At 36.4% G+C, this 13,511-nt stretch overlaps 1 protein-coding gene and 2 long non-coding RNA genes across 5 annotated transcripts in view; 2 read left to right on the top strand and 1 right to left on the bottom strand.

Moving 5' to 3' along the window:
- The window catches only part of LOC117220633 (uncharacterized), a 550,762-nt gene that overhangs the window by 213,409 nt on the left and 323,842 nt on the right, over window positions 1-13,511 (top strand). The window lies entirely within an intron of this gene.
- Window positions 5,907-13,511, top strand: part of LOC143258813 (uncharacterized) — a 104,820-nt gene continuing 97,215 nt past the window's right edge. Inside the window, exons 1-2 of the long non-coding RNA XR_013032697.1 lie at window positions 5,907-6,462; window positions 7,098-7,168. This is a non-coding gene — a long non-coding RNA (uncharacterized LOC143258813). The remainder of the gene's footprint in view (window positions 6,463-7,097; window positions 7,169-13,511) is intronic.
- On the bottom strand, window positions 7,059-9,092 carry LOC143258814 (uncharacterized). Its single transcript, XR_013032698.1, has 2 exons — window positions 8,211-9,092; window positions 7,059-7,307 (listed from the first exon to the last, which is right to left on the bottom strand). It is a non-coding gene; the product is annotated as an uncharacterized LOC143258814 (long non-coding RNA).

Below are 13,511 nucleotides of genomic sequence, written 5' to 3'. Positions count from 1 at the left end.
TTTACATAATCATTTCTGTGTCGAACGCATAAGAGATCCACGATCTCTGCCAATAATAACAGCAATTTCCACAGTTACTCCAGATCCGTGGACGATATTCGAGGGATCGGTGTATTAAACAGAGAATCGACGGATAAAGTCCGATTGCAAAACGCGCTCGCAATTGAACAATTTGCATTCCACGGATGCCGGTGCGTCAAGGATCCGCGCCCTTGTACTCTGTAATTTATTCCGATCCCTTTTTTCTCCGTCGTTCTGCGTGCAGTGTGTACACCGTGCTCCGATCGACGGTGGACGGGCAGGGGGAAGGGTGCGTGTGCGCGTGTGTGTATGGGGAGAGAGACAGGGGGTAGGTATATAACTTTAATAACTACGTGTCCGTCGTCTAAACGAAAGACCACTTTCGAAATATTCAAATCAGCCACCGTTCATGGAAGCGACACGCACGATCACGGCAGAAATAATTACGGCAGTGACGAATAATTTATACGTAAACGCGTCGCCCGGAGCTAATCGACCCACGGTTATGCCCCGGCATCGGTATGATAATCAGATATTATTTGGATCGATCGGCGGCCTCCATTTTCGGCAAACGATAAAATACGAGCTGCGGCGATCCTGACGAGCTCCTCTCTCTCTCTCTCTCACTCTCTCTCTCTTTCTCTCTCTCTCTCTCGCGTAATCGGCTTTGTAAACGGCCGCGCGAATTCTTGTTGAAAAGCTGCGAATATGTCGCCGGGTCGTTCGGCGACGAATTTATTGCCGCGGCGCAGCGAATCTAATTTTCGTGAAGAAAATTGGCCGGTTAAAATAATTTTACACGAGGCCCCGGATTGGCAATTTCCGTATTGTCAACTTTGTTTTGTTAACGAAAGCGCACCTTTCGTTTCGTCTCGATGATGAAATTAAATGTGAAATCAGGATTTTTTCGTGAGTCTTTGAATTTGATTCTTTACAGTATTTGAAGCCTGAAATTGATTGAGCTGCATTGTCCAATTTACAAATGGTCATCCGGTATATGTATGCGTAAATAAATTATTGTTATTATCGTTGTCAATATTGCTATTATTATAATTTGTAGTATCTATATGAACGATTTAATCTTTATTCCAGGATTTTGTACATTTGTAATCTGAATATAATGCAACCGTAATTGATACGGTTTCAATTGTACTCGGAGATAATATGAAAATTTGGCAATTCCTCTGTTATACTTCTTCATTTTAATCAACACTGAGGGAGTTAAAAATATAACTAATTATTGATATAAAATAATCGAATTATTAAAAGAAGAAATATATACGTTCCTTTAATTTCTGTTTATTTCAAGTTCATTAGCAATTTCGTATGCATTTATTGTATATCAATAATGACTACATAAAATGCCAAAGTGCAATCACTTCAGAAAGAAATATTCTTCCTTAATTTTTCTTTCTTACAATTTAGTAGAAATATTCTTATTTTCCATAAAGATCCACTATTTAATTATTACTAGACTGTAGATCGTTCTTTTAATGATTCAAATAGAATATAATAATTCATGCATAATTTACTAATAATTACTTGCATTAAATTTATCTGTAATATTACTGTTATTTATAATAAAACGATTTATTATATCATTGATTATATATATATATATTTTTAAATATTAATTTATAATAAATAATTTTATTGTGAATGATATATTAATTCTATTATGAGTGATATGATAATTTTTATTATCAATGATATATATACTTATAATAAGAGTAATAAGTATAATAAGTATATATATGTGCAAGTATATATATATGTAATAATATATATATATATAAATATTAAAAATTATATATTTATGATAAATAACATCAACGAACTATGAAAAAAATAGCCGGACAAAAACAGTTTCTTCGGAATCGTCGAGCATGCGCTGGGAGAACAGTTACAGAATCGCGTTAATAAAGGCAATAAATACCGGCTCTCGCTAGGTTAATTATGCGAGAATTCCTTAATTAGATTATTCCTAACACCGCTCGGTCCGTTTCCAGATTGTCCATTCCCGTGGACCGCCTATGGCGGTCCGCCGCTGCCTACCGTAATTGATGGACCGGAAGGGAACTATTTAATAAGATTGCTTAGGCTAAACGAGTACAGTCGGTTTCACATTCCGAAAGGGGTTTCCTAAGACGATTTCCTTGTATCGTATCTCTTCGAGCGGTCCTCGTCAGCGATGGTTCCGCGCTTCCGTCGAGATTTACTATGACGTTCACGGTAATAGTTAACTAATTCTGTTACACAGAAAATTGTAAGCCTCGGCGGACGGTTCGCTTCGGGCGAACAACAATTCACCGCATTTATGATCTCCTCGCGTTTAGGTATAGACCGTCCCGCGCGGCAGATCGTTTCGCTTTGCGCTCGTTACGCGACTTTCACGATCATAAATTACCCGACCGTCACACCGCAATCGAACGTTTCGCAATTTTTCCGCCGCCGCGAGTGCGCCTTTTCGCGCGGCGCATGCGGGTGTCCTCTGCGTCCAATCTTTCGAAATGTCCTCGGAGAAAATGATTCGCCCATTTGTTTGCAGCTATGCAATTTTCGAACGATTTTCAAAATTCCGTTGTGCGATTTCATTTGTCGATTGTCGCGGCGCGTTCGATTTTACGGCATCGGATCTGTTAAGATTTTCGAGATTTCGTTGTGTAATTTCTCGTTCGACGATCGTTGCAGTGAACGATTTTTGGACGAAAATGAAGAGATCGAGCAGTCGATTGAAAGCGAAGAATAAATTAAGGGAAACGAACAATGAATCGAATAATCGATGAATAATTCATAAACGATTGAAAGATGAGTGAACGATGCATTGAAAGGAGCGGATAATAGATCAAAAGAGGTGAACAATAAATCTGAAGTCGCAGACAATAGAGTAAAAGAAGTTCACGATAAATCGAAAGACGCAGGCGACAGATTAAAAGAAGTGGACAATAAATGAGAAGAATCGAACGATAAATGAATAGATGCGAACAGTGAATTGAAAGAAGCAGACGATAGATTGAAAGTGACGAACGGCAAATTAAAGTAATCGAACAATAAATTAAAATAACGAAACAAATAGAGATAGCCAAACAATGAACCAAAATAATCAGCCGGCGAATTGAAACGACCATAAATCAAAATAATCGGCGAGGAAATTAAGACAACCAGTCGATAAATCAAATTCACGAGACAATGAGATCTCCTTGAAGAAAACTCGAATGCTCCGTCTGCGAACCTTTTCTTCATCGATTACCCCAGCGATGGAAATATCAGAAGATGTCCTATTCAATCTCGGTTACATGAGAAACTCGGATTGAAATTTGCATAAACATTTTCGGTTCGTGATCGGTTGCTCGCCGGAGCAGAAACTGAACGTATCTCGCGAGCCTAAGCGATCAAGATCGTTCGTTATCGGCTGGAGAGAAGTTTTCTCGAGTTCTCCGCAGGTGGAAAACGCTGTAATTGTCGGCCGATAGAATTTTCCTGTGACACGCGATCCGTTCGCGTTGCAACCCCGAGATAAAGAGAGAGATAGAGAGAGAGAGAGAGAGAGAGAGAGAGAGAGAGAGAGAGAGAGAGAGACCGTGTTCCGCGCCGATAAACCCGGCCCGGTTAAAAGCGCATTATGCTAATTTTCATTTAACATTCTGTTAATTAATTGAACGTTCGCTTTCGTCGAAAACGCGTCGGTTATTTACACGCGGCGGGCCGGCTGCGAAATGTTTTTCTCCCGGGCGATCTCTATGCTAAAATTTGTTGTTTGATCGAGTCGACTGATCGGTTTCTCCTGCAATCGCGTCGCCGACATTGATCTGCGCGTCATTAATGGAATTGTATCCCGCCGCGGACGGACCGGTAATTCTCTCGTAAAACGGGCCAGCGGCGTGTAGGATCGCCGTTTAATACTTTCGTATTAATTACGCCGACGGTCGGGAATATTTTCGAAATTAATTACCCGGTGTATACAATGAGGCAAATGTGGAATAATTAATATCGGATCGAATGTAAAATGTCCGTGCGATAAAATGTAATCTGATAGCGGACGAATAATGAAGTAACCGGTACGAAATATTCGTGCGATTGTTATTATGCAATTAACAGCGTAAAAATTAATGCTCATTTTACATAATGCATATTTAGAAACATGCATGTTTGAAAATATGCATATCTGGAAAGATGCATATTTTGAAAGACGTACACTTTAAAAGATGCATGCTCTAAAACATGCATATTTTAAAGGATGCACACGTAATGCATTTTTGACAGAAACGAGTGGATTAAACGAAAAGTAGCAGAATCACATTCGTGAATCATTTCAACGAATTGACATTAATGCAGTTTAAATAATAGTTTTAAATGTTTAAATAATAGAAAATAAAATGTTTAAATAATATAATCACTTCAACGAATTGACATTAATGCAGTTTAAATAATAGTTTTAAATGTTTAAATAATAGAAAATAAAATGTTTAAATAATATAATCATTTCAACGAATTAACATTAATGCAGTTTAAATAATGATTTTAAATGTTTAAATAATAAGAAGAAGAAGAGACGATGACAATTTCGATTTTACATAACAGATCGCAGATTGCTATTTATTTAGATCGTATAATTATTTAGATTCGTATAATCTAAAGATTTTTTGCACAAACTACAACTATTTTATGATGACAGAACATTACTGTTTTTTCATAACTACATGTGCCAGTCTATTTAGATACATATCTACGCCGATGAAGGCGGTCATTTGTATTAATTAGCCGAGTACTCGATTTCTTAACTCGACCTTGATTGCTATTAAGCGATACGTGTTAACTGTCACTGACAGTCTTGGACGACAAACTAGAGATTTTCAGTTTTCCCTGATCTCACTCGTGCCCGCGTCAATAAAGAATTTATCGAATGTTTAGTTTATTAAGAGTTGCATGGAATAGTGCGAATTAAATGTCGTTTATGAAAATATAGTTGAAAGACATAAATTCTAGATGTTAATGAAAACGAAACACTTATTTTATACGAAACACAATTCATTCTCTATCTTTCTTTCAATGAAGATACTTTTCTTGGCTTTTTAAACAATACACATGAATCATTGAATCTAGATTATCTAATTGATAACATTCTTTTTTAATCAATAAAAATAAATCATTAAATTTATACTATTTAATCGAAACGATTTAATCAATATTGGTAAATCATTAAATCTAGACTATTTAGTCGATGTTATATTTTAATCAATATAAATAAATCATTAAATTTATACTATTCAATCAATACGATACTTTAAACAGTACTCATTAAATTTATAGTATTTAATCCATACGATACTTTAATCAATATTGCTAAATCATTAAATCTAGATTGTTTAAATGGATATATTTTAATCATTTAAACATAAATCATATCTACAGTGTTGAATCATTGAATCTATTTATTCCATTGATACGATATTTTAATCAATAACCATGAATCGTTAAATCCACGCTCTATTGATTTAATAGGTTTCAATAAACATAAGGGAATCATTAAATCGATACGCTGCGATTAGCAGTTATATTCTAATTAACATGCATATACGATTGTATGTAAACGATTTGCTCGGCATTATACATATATGTATATATTATAAATATGCATGAGTCATTGTATCTAAGCAATTCGATTAACGTTCAGCAAAAAAGCATTGTAATCGTCGAAGGTGTTCCCGGGCGAATTAAAAATCGGCGCAGCTGTACAGCTTTCATTGGCCGTACGGGTGAGATTGACGTCTGAGAGAGCGAGAGCGAGAGCGAGAGCGAGAGCGAGAGCGAGAGCGAGAGAGAGAGCGAGAGAGAGAGAGCGAGAGCGAGAGAGAGAGATAGCGAGAGCGAGAGAGAGAGAGAGCGAGAGCGAGAGAGAGAGAAAGAGAGCGAGAGAGCGAGAGAGAGAGAAAGAGAAAGAGAAAAAATAAGAGTAGAAAAAACCTGTGAATAGAGAGACGTGTTCTTTACGATTCCGAAAGATTTGATTGCGCCGTATCGAGTATTAATCAATGTATGTAATTACGTCGCGGTGCACCAGCGACCGTTCGCCTGTTATTACTGTTATTTGTTCGTCCGGCCGAGGCTCGCAGCCCTGGAGGATTAAATTCAGGTTGCCTTCTGATTCGCAAGGTCAGTCTCATTCCGTGCTGTCACTCAGTTATCCATTTATATCCGTCCAATCATCCAGAGGTTCTCACTGTTCCAAGATACAGTCGCGCGACGCGAATATATCTCAATCAAGCGCCGTGCCGGCGTTATATTTCTGTGGCTTTGTTATTAATAGTGTCCTTATTAAGACCGGTGGTACACCTTGATCGTGATGAATGCTGTCTGGTCGAAGACACGCTCGAACTAGTCGTTGCATTTGTCTTTTACGATGCTGCACCGTTCTTTCTGTGATCACGTTTTGTTACAAAGGTGTGTACTATATTTGCGACAGGGTTGGGCGACGTTTTAGCCGAATGACGGATTGGAGATAGAAACTAACGTGTACAATTGCATCCGACACAATCGAATCAATTTCCAATCGGATACTCATTTGTCTAGGTGAAAATTCAATGTAATATCTTTGAATTTAATAGCTGGATTAAATTGTTTTATTCAGTGACTAAGACATTGATTTAAAATAATATCTTTGAATTTAATATTTACGTTAAATGTTTTCATTTAATATCTACAATTTAAAATAATATGTTTTTAAATTTAATATCTAGATTAATTGTTTTTATTTAATGTCTAAAATTTAAAATGATATGTTTCAATTTAATATCTAGATGAAATGTTTTTATTTAATATCTTGCAATTTAATATCTATCATTTAATTTATAATATTTAGATTAAAATCTTATTCGAATAAGAATTTATTCGTAGTGGAATTCATATGGAAAATGGTCGATACGAATAAAATTCGCATTGTTGTTCGAATAATTTTACAACCCTTATTCGAATAATTCTTTACCCATTCGAAGTTCGAAAAAAATTCATTTTTTCATGCACAACGAACTTGAGAAAAGTCAATGTCAAATTTCTAATTTCGTTTTTTATTTTTCCAGGTAATGTATACAATGCGGAAGAAGCAGTTACGATAGTCTGCGGAAAAAGTATTGCGAGACGTATCCAGGATGTAAGTTCCGTTTGATTGTTGAGAAAAAATATACTCCTTTTTATAAAGTATTTATCATGAATTTCGTAACACAGATCTCTCTTAAACTGTTTCTCTAATTAACTCCATAATTGGGAGACTTGTCATAAACATTTACAACCTGAAAATAAATGGTGAAAATGATTAACGTAACGCAAAACGCGATAACATAAGAGATCATAATATATATGTATTCGTAAGTGCAATTCATTGCCTTCAGAAGTATTTATTGAAGAATTACCTTGAACATATGTTTATAATGTAAAGGAAAATTGTACTTCGTTCGTTTTCGATTACCAAAATAATGACTGTGATTTAGAGTAAAACGGAAATATTTTATTTCATGGTAATCAGTTAAATTAATAAAATAATCTGAACCATGGCACAAACATATTCAGTATTTTTCAAATAAAATACTATTTTAAACATTATCTTGAACATTTCTTACAACGAATAAAATATTCTATTTTTAAAAACGCATCCTTTCGTACATATAAAATATTTTATGATCAAAAATTCATGCATGATCTAAACTAAAATAAATAAAACAAGATAAAATAAAATAAAATAAGGTTAAATTAAATAAGTTATGAAATAAATGAAATAAGATGAAATGAAATACCGTAAAATAAGGTAAAATAAAATAAATCAAAGAAGACAAAATACGATGCAATATAACTGGGGGTGCAACGAATTTAAAAAAATATTATAAAATAACACTATTAATATCTATTTACTATTTGCCATTTGAAGTACAATTTTACACAGCTCTGGTTCTAGCCGTCAGAGGGTCGATCTGTCAGAGGCGAGGGGAGGGTTGGCAGCGAGATAAGCCGAGGGTGGGTTCCATGGTAAAAATAAAGGTTGTCAGAATAGGATAGGAACTCAGTGAAGAGGATCCTGGGCGTCGATAAGGCGTGAAACTTCGAATGGCCCTCGTTTTGTCATCGTCCTCGGCCCGGCTAGGGGTTGGGCAGCCGTGACTCCGCGAAAGATAACCTTCCCAAGAAAGTTCCTTCATTACCCGGGTAATTGCATCGTTCTTGGTCGGAGCGTGTGTACACCTCGAAGACCGACGGTTCTTCATCTCTCGGACGAGGCGACAACGGCGTGATCCCAGGGTCTTCGTCATCGTTGTCCTCGCCTTCTCTGTCGTCGTCTACGTTGTCTTCGTTGTCTTCGTCTTCCTTGTCTGTCGCCATCGTTCTCGTCATCTTCGTTGTCTTCGTCCTCTCCGCCGTGTCGCGTCTTCGCCGTCTTCGTTTTCGCTGTCCTCGCCTTCGCCGTCGAGGCGGCAGCTCGCCGACAACGAAAGAGAAACTTTAAACGAGCTCCGGCGCCGTCTCCTCGCCCCTCTCGCCCCGGCATGGCATCCCGCGATTTCGCCTCTCGGCCGTTTAATAATCACTGCAATTATGCCGCTATTTACTTTGGAGGTCCGCCGTAATGGCGGAAAATCGCCGGTAACTCGAGAGATCCACCGGCCTTGGCGGCTTCGCGGGAACCTCGATAGAGAATCCGCCAAGGATGATCGCGGGAGCGTTGTGTGTGTCGCGTGTTGTTCTGCATACGAGCCGCGCGAGTCTGTGCTCGCCTTGGAATAGTGGCCGGCACTTTTTTTTCCACCACGGTTTCCTGTACGCGCCGCGCAACACGAACGTCGGACTTCTAGAATCGGTCTTGCGACCAACATCGCTACGGAACGGTAAGACGGTTTTATTTGACTCGGTTAGGCGAACTTGTCGGCTCGGATGATAGAACGTGGTTGAAACATTGAGTTGTTATTATTATATTAGGCAGCGAATTTGGATGTCGGAGAAAATCGCGGAGAAAATTGTTTTGATGCTTACTTTTAATTATTTTTGATTTATACATATTTTTTTGGATTCTTCATCGATTTCGATTCGTTTTCATCGATTTCGATTCATTTTTACCGATGCTAATACATTTTATTGGTCTTGATTCATTCTCCACCGAATTTTATTCATTATTATTATTCTTTTAATTCATTTTTAGCGACTTATGTGTAATATTGTCCTTTCGATTCATTTTTACCATTATTGGTTATTATTATTATTTTCATAAAAAAGATACATTTAAAATGATAACATAATAATTCGAATGGTAATTAAGATAACAATTTGAATAATAATATAGATCATAATTTAAATATTGATTTCAATAATTATTAAACAATAATTCGAATAATATACCTTCTTAATGGGAGAAAAATTAACTTACGCAACAACATGGATTCCATGCAGCAGAGATAATATTATAAAGAATTTGCTGAAACGCACGAAAACAAAGTTCCTGCAAACAAATCGCTGATCACATTTTCCGCGTTCGATTAATCCGCCACGCTTCTATCGGGTCATAAAACAGTGACATTGGCAACAAGATCGGCGATCTAGTTCTAATTAAAGCGTAATTATTTCGAAAGAAAACGTTGCCGCGGCGACATAATCGGTGTCCGAACACGAACTGTGTTGCATATTTTCCAGCGACAATGTAGATTACCGGTTTCACGTAACATGACGCGCATGTAGCGGCAATTATACGCGTTTATAAAACACGGCTACATCGTATTACAGATTTAATTGAACCGCTATCAAATTATGGGAGAGCCTCGGTTAACTTCGCGATGCGGATCACTCGGCGTTAGGTGGAATACGCGCGATCAGAAATAGCTCGCGGCTATAATAAAAGAGGCGAGACAGTATCGAGTTGCGATAGCGCAAATTATCAAGTTTGTTTATACGCTCGGACTCTCGTTTTAATTTGTTTAAGCGCTCGGTGGCTCGCGATTAACGCGTCAAGGAAAACACGGCCGCGGGAATGCGATTTATTAGGTCGCGCGTATTTATGCGACGCGGAAGTTGTCTACGATGATTTTAAGAAACATAAGTTTCGTGAAAATGCCTTTCCTTATATTGCCATTTAATCGAATGTAATTTATAGTCTTATTATTTTTTTATTTAATCGAATGTAATTTATATTCTGTTATATTTCAATTTAATCGAATGTAATTTATATTCTATTATATTTCAATTTAATCGAATGTAATTTATATTCTATTATACTTCAATTTAATCGAATGTAATTTATATTTTAGTATATTTTAATTTAATCGAATGTAATTTATATTTTATTACGTATTAATTTAATCGAATGTAATTTATATTCTATTATATTTTAATTTAATCGAATGTAATTTATATTTTATTACATATTAATTTAATCGAATGTAATTGATATTCTATTATATTTTAATTTAATCAAATGTAATTTATATTTTATTATATTTTAATCTGATCGAACATAATTTATATTTTATTAAATATTCATTTATACAGTTTCGTTTTTGATGCATTTATTTTTGTCATGAATGCATAAAATCCGCAGTTTAATACAATAATTATCAACGAAACCGTAATTGAAACGTTGGGCTAAAAGATTCTTCAGACCGCTTATCAATTTGTGACAGATTATGCGAACGAAATGTTTCCATTTTTAACAGGACGATACGTCGGGTCAGTCGATAAAGCATATTTTTGCAAAATATTTGCCCTTTCTGCGGAGAAGAAGAATAAGTATAAAAAACGATAATAATTTGTTTAAAATTTATCGAAAGCGAAACATACTTTGCTAATTGTATAGGAAATACAGTCTCGACGGAAATTACATAAAAATTTCTTTCTATCAGATTACGAATGTTTATGCGAAATCAAAATTGTTTCCGTCAATTACAAAAAACAAAAACTGTGTAGAAATTTCTTCCTTCCATTAATGATGTTTAAATGCTCGAACTGATAAACTAATTGACACCCTTAAACACTTATTAAACTGTGCAGATCATGGCATCTACTAATTTGTTATGCAACTACACGAAACCATAAAATAATAAATTATTAATATAATAATATTGACGTGCACATAAAACCGCGAGTAAGTTCGCGAATAAGTTTGCGAAATAATCCGTGAATATTTATGCATTTATGTTCAAATCGGTGAAATACAGGGACGAGCGCGATCAAATAAATACTATCAGCATTTCGTTGACACCTCGAGGATTGCAGCAACGAGAGGTCGAGCATCCCGTCGCATATTTTTTTCGAGCACTCCGGGCGAGATTGAAGCCACTTCGGAAGTGTTTTCGCGAACCTCGCCCGCAAATTCCACGGTAAACACTCGACGGAAAGTTGCTGGAAATATCGTGAAATTCTATCAACCGAGCAACTTCCCAAAGTTCCCGGTTAAGGAAAGCATTTTTACCTCGCGGAAAATTGTTTCCGACAAGGAATGCCGTGTAATCCTACTTGTAGCATGCTGCCTGCAACAAAACAGGTCCAGCGTCCGTCGTTGCAATTATTCAGAGTTCCACAACGCTGAAAATATTTCCATTAATATACTTTTCCTGCAAGAAATATTAAAAGAAGAACGGATACGTCTTTGTTTTAGTGGAAAACTATAATGTCGATTTAGGCAAGAGTATAATTTTCATTAATGTACGCTGTTAATAAGTTTTTCATTAACATACGTTCTCAACACATTTTTAATTAACACACGTTGTTAATAATTAACGTTTAATTAACGTGCACGAAAAGAGACAATTGTACATTGGTTTAAAAACGAATATAATATTTTAATCGATATACATGAATTAATTGATATGTTTGCTTTTCCACAATGCAAGAGACAATTACGCAATGCTTCGAAGAATAGCATAATTATAATTAACTTACGTAAATAAATTTATATGCTCGATTTTCTATAATGCATGGAAAGAGACGATTAGACGTTAATTTAAAAACGAGTATAATTTTAATTGACGTACGTAAACGAATTAATTTGTTTGCTTTCTCATAACGCTGAAAATCAGGAAATTAAACATTGATTAAAGAAAGAGTATATTTTAATTAACTTGCATAAATAATTCGCGCAAGAAAAGGGTATAATTATCTGTTTGAGAAAACACATGTTTATAACAATGAGTACCATCAGCGTTACAGTTAAAAATATTGTAAGTTGTCTCAAAACTCAGTAATGCTATTTAATACAAAAAAATATTTCTTCATTATAAAATAAATAAATATATAATAAATAAATTCATTATAAATATTTCTATCATTTCAATAAAATGTTTTCCTAATAATTTAATTATTGAATAAGGAATATATGGAATTATTAATATAAATATTATTAGCTACCTGAAATTTCCTTATTATTCCATTAAGTTTCCTAAAACGTTATTAACTATGCCACCATATTAGCCTAATGCACATGTACTGTTTCGCCAGCATAATATTCGCTGAAATATTCAGCAATGATAATTGGACAGCGGATTTCATGCAATTATAGCAAGAACGGGTAGGCGCGATTTAAAACAGTGAAAAGATTAAAAGAACTTAAGAACGTGGATGTATTCATTTTAATTTATTAAAATTGTTCAAGGAAGGGGAAAGAGACGCGTAATTGGCACCAACGTGTTGCAATCGATGCAGACAAGTTTTATTTTTGCACGGAGATCCGCGGTCTAATCGCGATCACGATGTATGCAGCCTCAAGATTGTCTATCAAGAAAAGAAACAATCTAAGTGTTTCCGAGGTAAGAAAAAGAAAAGTGGGTAACGATGCCGGTCGCTGTAATTAATGGGGATAATACGGGGCCCACGAAAACGCAATGGGACCCGCGTGCTTACGCGATTCTCTAATTGCAGTGTTCGGAGTTTCTTCGCCACCCATCGCGTTCCCAGCAATAGCCGGCAATTATCCTCAATTAAGATTCGTTTCAGAGCCGTGCATAGGCGCGATATGCATTGTCGATGCCGATGCAACGGTGGCTCCTCCCGATTTCCATGGAGGTTGCCGACCGAAAGAGTCCGCGAACCGACCCGACGCGGCGTCGATAAACATCGATCCAGGCGAGAGAACCCGTGCAACCCGAAAACGCGCACTGCCACCCGATCGCCTGCACCATGACACACGTTCTAGCCCACTAATCTTGGCGGGAATTGCATTCGAGACCGCGAACATAGAGACAGCGCTGGGAGATCTACGTAACTGCGAACGGAGAAAGACAAATAGCCGGAGATACCGGCGACAAGGGAATGAGAGAGAAATAGTGTCGGTGAGAGAGACTGTGTTTGGCAGAGTGAAGGAGAAAGAGAGAGAGAGAGAGAGAGAGAGAGAGAGAGAGAGAGAGAGAGAGACTGCGAGAAAATATTACACGCTGCTCCGGGTCAAAAATGTGATAAATTCGGATTGTGTCTGTGCTTTTGTTTCTGTACAATTTTATTTTCTTCGTTCAAGAACTCGTTTCACG

Source organism: Megalopta genalis, chromosome 2, assembly GCF_051020955.1.
Source record: "Megalopta genalis isolate 19385.01 chromosome 2, iyMegGena1_principal, whole genome shotgun sequence".
In the NCBI taxonomy this organism is placed as follows: Eukaryota; Metazoa; Arthropoda; class Insecta; order Hymenoptera; family Halictidae; genus Megalopta; species Megalopta genalis.
The sequence above is the reverse complement of the archived record's forward strand: the minus strand, read 5'-3'. Positions and strand labels throughout refer to the sequence as shown.